Raw genomic sequence first — 5,459 nt, 5'->3', positions numbered from 1 at the left:
GATATACATATCCCCGCCATATTATCCATCCCCGTTTAAATTAATATTCCTAATTAATTAAATAACCACATATATATATATTATTTTTTATTTATTCTAATTATTTGGTTTGTCATGAAACTCATTTGCATTTCAATTATATTTTTCATCTTATCATAATCTTTATGTAATTATGTTCAAAATATGTATGTTAATTAAAATTTTTTATGTCTCACATTTGAATATTTCTATTATTTTTTAATATTTTTATTTAATGTATATTTTTCTTTCACATGAAAATGTTTAATACTCTCAATTTAAGTATTTAATAGCACAAACATTCCGTTTATTAGGTAATATAAAAAAAAATCATTTACTTATTATTCTTATTATTAGTTTTTGTTTCATTTGAATAACTTTTTTATTTCACTAAAACATTTTTTGTTACTTCTCAACTACTGAATATATATGTTGATATTTAAAAAGTTTTCTTAGATCTCTAAGATATTTTTCAACTTATCATACCCTTAATTATACATTTGTTTTTCTTTGTGCGATTTCTTTTAATAGTCTCTCAAATTGTTTGTAAACATTTGTTAATTTTTTAATATTTTTATTTCTTGTTTATTTTCATTATGTAAAATACTATTTCGATATATTTTATTTAATTATTTTTTATTTTTTAACTCATTATCAATCATACTGTAATATTTTCACTATAATTATATAAATAACTTTTATTTACTACAATATAAAAATTTAATGTAATTGTCATTAATATTCTTTTATCACCATCCAACATAATTGAAGTTCAAAAGATACAAGATCTATGTTAAAATTTTATTATTATGATTATTATTTGTTCTTGGTATCATTTTGATTAAGTAATGTATTAGAAATTTTATTAGTGTATAAAAAAGAGATTCATTAGAATTTAAAAGATTGAAGTAAACAAACATTTAAAATATATTTTAATTTTAATATTTGTTTCCTTTTATATTTTTTAAAAAATATTTTTAAATTTTATCAACTAGGTTTCATTAATGTTTGCAAATTTAATAAATGTGTTGGTTCTCATGAAATTTTATTTGGTATTATAATCTAAAATGTAAATAATTATAATTTATTTTAAACTTTTATTATGATTATTATTTGTTCTTTGTATCATTTTGATCAAATGATGTATTATAACTTTTAGTAGTGTATAAAAAAGAGATTCATTAGAATTTAAAAGATTAAAGTAAACAAACATTTAAAATATATTTTAATTTGAATATTTGTTTTTCGTTTATATTTTTAAAAAAATATTTTTAAATATTATCAACTAGGTTTCATTAATGTTTGTAAATTTAATAAATGTGTTGGTTCTCATGAAACTTTATTTGGTATTATAATCTAAAATGTAAACAATTATAATTTATTTTAAACTTTTATTATGATTATTATTTGTTCTTTGTATCATTTTGATCAAATGATGTATTATAACTTTTATTAGTGTATAAAAAAGAGATTCATTAGAATTTAAAAGATTGAAGTAAACAAACATTTAAAATATATTTTAATTCGAATATTTGTTTTTCGTTTATATTTTTAAAAAATATTTTTAAATATTATCAACTAGGTTTCATTAATGTTTGTAAATTTAATAAATGTGTTGGTTCTCATTAAACTTTATTTGGTATTATAATCTAAAATGTAAACAATTATAATTTATTTTAAACTTTTATTATGATTATTATTTGTTCTTTGTATCATTTTGATCAAATGATGTATTATAACTTTTATTAGTGTATAAAAAAGATATTTATTAGAATTTAAAAGATTGAAGTAAACAAAATTTAAAATATCAATTATGTTCTTTGTATCATTTTGATCAAATGATGTATTATAACTTTTATTAGTGTATAAAAAAAGATTTATTAGAATTTAAAATATTGAAGTAAACAAACATTTAAAATATATTTTAATTTGAATATTTGTTTTTCTTTAATATTTTTTAAAAAATATTTTTAAATTTTATCAATTATGTTTCATTAATATTTGCAGATTTAATAATTGTTTTAGTTCTCATGAAATTTTATTTGGTATTATTATATAAAATGTAAACAATTATAATTTATTTTAAAGTATTTGATATCGAAGAAACAATCATCATTTTAATATTGAATATTTGATAATATTATGTTTCCTTTATCATAAATTTTTTATTATTTTATAAAATTAATTAAAATTGATATTGAAGTAGTAAGAAAATGGGTATGGGTATGGGTACGAGATTATACCCGTTACCCGGTGGGGATGGGGATGGGTCAAAAGTTTAATACACGTTGAGTTTGGGTATGGGGATGGAGATGAATTTATTTTACGGGGATGGGTATGGGATAGCGAAACTCGTGCCCGCCCCGCCCCGTTGCCATCCCTACGTGTCATCTTCTCATAATTTTGAAGATTAAAAAATAAATCAAAAATAAATATTTCATCTCTCCGTATCCCACACACTATCATCTCTTTCAAACTTCTCTCTTTCTCAAACCCCTTCATCTTCTTCTCTCTCTTCTTCAAACATTTTCATTGTCTTCTCTCTCTTTCTCAAACCTCTTCAGAGCTTCTTCTCTCTCTTTCTCAAACCTCTCAACTTCTTCATCTGTCTCTGGATCACCCACACACCACACCATGGCGAACACCAAATCTTCAGCTTCATCTCTCTCTTTCTCACTCACACAGAACACCACACCATGGGGAGACTTCATCTTTGTCTTTCTGACTCAAACATTCAGATCTACTCAAAAAATAATCTTTTTGGTTCTTTTATGTTGGATCTCGAGTTTTGATCTCGATTTTGCTCTTAGATCTACTTTGTATTTGTTTTACGAGACTTCATCTCTATCTTTCTGACTCAAACATTCATATCTACTCAAAAAATAATCTTTTTGGTTCTTTTCTGCAGGATCTCGAGTTTTGATCTCGATTTTGCTCTTAGATCTACTTTGTATTTGTTTTATTTTTGTGTTGCATTGATGTTTTGCTCTCAGAATCATGAGCAACGTGAAGAACACAAAAAAAGGTAACATTTTCTGTGATTTTTCGTTCTTCTACCATATTTAACTAATCTTCTTTGTTGTATCGAGGTTTTTGTCTCAGATCTACTGTTTGATGAATTTGTTCTTCTCATATATACTTTTCTTTTGGTTATTTTTTCCTCTTATATTCTTGAGCACCTTCACGAGACTTAAAAAAAAGGTAACCACTTCTCATTTTTGTTCTTCTTCTACCTTCTTGTGTTTCTTTCTATATTTTTTTGTTTGATGCATATTTTTCTCTGATATCTACTTATTTTTGTTTTATTTTTTTGGTGCATCTATGTTTTTCTTTCAGATCTACTTTTCTTTTGTTACGAGATTTGTTGGATTTAGTTTTTTTTTTCAGATCTATTTCTCTTTTGAATGGTTTATTTGCTCTCAGATTTCTTTTTCCATGTATATTGTTCGATGCATTTTTTTCTTCTCAGATCTACCTTTCTTTTGGTAATGTTTTGCTCTAAGAGCCTTGAGCAACTTGACGAATACAAAAAAAGTAACAAGAATTTTTTTTTTCGTTCTTCTACCATCTTCTCAGATCTACTTTGTTTTCTATTATTTTTGTTTTTCGTGGATATTTTTCTGTAAGATCTACTTATTTTTGTTCGTGAATTTTTTCAGATTTTCTTTTATTTGTTGACAAAATGTGTTGGGTCGAGATTTTTTTCTCAGATCTACTGTTTGATGGATTTTTTCTTCTCATATCTTTTTTGTTGATGTTTTCCTCTGAGATTTTTGAGGACCTTCACCGTACTAAAAATAAGGTAACAACTTCTAATTTTTGTTTTCTCATATCTACTACCATCTTCTCAAATCTACTTTGTTTTTTATTATTTTTATTTTTCATGGATATTTTTCGGTAACATCTACTTATTTTTGTTCGGTGGATTTTTCAGATTTACTTTTCTTTGTTGACAAAATGTGTTGGGACGAGATTTTTTTCTCAGATCTACTGTTGGATGGATTTGTTCTTCTCAGATATACTTTTTTTGTTGTTGATGTTTTCCTTTGAGATTTTTTAGGACCTTCATTGTACTTAAAACAAGGTAACAACTTCTAATTTTTGTTGTTCTTCTACCATCTTCTCAGATCTTATTTTTTTTCTATTATTTTTCTTTTTTATGGATATTTTTGTCTGAGATCTACTTATTTTTGTTCTATTTTTTTGTTAGATAAATGTTTTGTTTTCAAATCTACTTTACTTTGTTGCATTTATCTATTTGATTGGTATTTTTTTTCTCAGATTTACTTTGTTGTTCGTATTTTCGTTCTTCTACATAGTAAAGATTGAATCTTTTAACCTTTCATTCTTTGACGACAACAATAAAGGTGCGCAAGTTTCATACTTTGGCTAATATTCTCTTCTTCTCTAAGATTTGGTTGTTTGTTTTTTCTACGTTTTTATTATGATATTCTCTTCTTTTCTAAGATTTGGTTGTTTGTTTTTTTACGTTTTTATTCTTCAATTTTGATTTAAATTTTTAATTCCTCAACATATTTTTAAATTTGGTGGATCGATCATCTGTTTAAGACTACTTATTATCATTGAAGGTAATTAATTATAACTAAGTGTACCTTTTGTATATTTAATAAGTTTAAATGTAATTATTTAATTCTTCATTTTTCATTTCTTTAATAATATTGGATTTATTTTACATTTATAATTATATATTTGTTACATCGTCTTCTTTACCAAATCTCTTGTAGACATATAGATATATCAATGGACACTCACTACACCAAGTTTACTAGCTGCAAAATTTAAAGATGGTTTCATTACAGTTCATTTACAAGAAAAGGTATGTATTTGACTATAAAAATCTTTTTTGGTCAAATAAGTACTTTGATATTTTTTCCTTATGCATTACCGAAGATACTTTAAAATTGAAATTAAAGTATAAAGTATTTTTTTATGACTGATTCAAATACGTGGATTGTTGAAAAACTTTTGTTCTTTATGTTTTAGGTAACTTTTGCATCTTCCAAAGCATACTCAAGTGTGAAAAGATAACAACAGATTTCTTGTCGCACACCTTTTGGCTGCAGCATGCAACAGTCAATGCTCTCTCGTGGTGTCTTCTCACACCAATTTTTTATTATTTAGGATTATTATTTTATGAGTTGTATTTTGCTATTTTAATTTTAATATAAGAAATATAATTATTAATATTTGACATTTGTTATTTACCATTTAATAATAATGTATAATAATATATTACATTATTCAATTTAACTTAATTTAATTCAATTATCTGTAAATACTTTTTTTTATGCAATAATGATATATGCAAAGTAATAATGTATGCAATAGAGATGTATATCCGAAATAATGTTCAATCTTTTAGAATCCTACAGAATATTTGAGATTAGAAATTATCACTATAAATAGCGCAAAGTAAATAT

At 24.0% G+C, this 5,459-nt stretch overlaps 1 long non-coding RNA gene across 3 annotated transcripts; it reads left to right on the top strand.

Annotated features, from left to right (window-relative positions):
• The first annotated feature begins 2,553 nt into the window (after positions 1–2,553).
• On the top strand, positions 2,554–5,202 carry LOC114167423. Of its 3 annotated transcripts, none has more exons than XR_003600223.1 (4): positions 2,554–3,820; positions 3,953–4,385; positions 4,764–4,855; positions 5,023–5,202. It is a non-coding gene; the product is annotated as an uncharacterized LOC114167423 (long non-coding RNA). The 3 variants fall into 3 exon arrangements; XR_003600222.1 differs by having other exon boundaries at positions 2,554–4,102; positions 4,300–4,385; XR_003600221.1 differs by having other exon boundaries at positions 2,554–4,385.
• Positions 5,203–5,459: the final 257 nt, after the last annotated feature.

This window comes from Vigna unguiculata, chromosome 10 (assembly GCF_004118075.2).
Source record: "Vigna unguiculata cultivar IT97K-499-35 chromosome 10, ASM411807v1, whole genome shotgun sequence".
In the NCBI taxonomy this organism is placed as follows: Eukaryota; Viridiplantae; Streptophyta; class Magnoliopsida; order Fabales; family Fabaceae; genus Vigna; species Vigna unguiculata.
The sequence above is the reverse complement of the archived record's forward strand: the minus strand, read 5'-3'. Positions and strand labels throughout refer to the sequence as shown.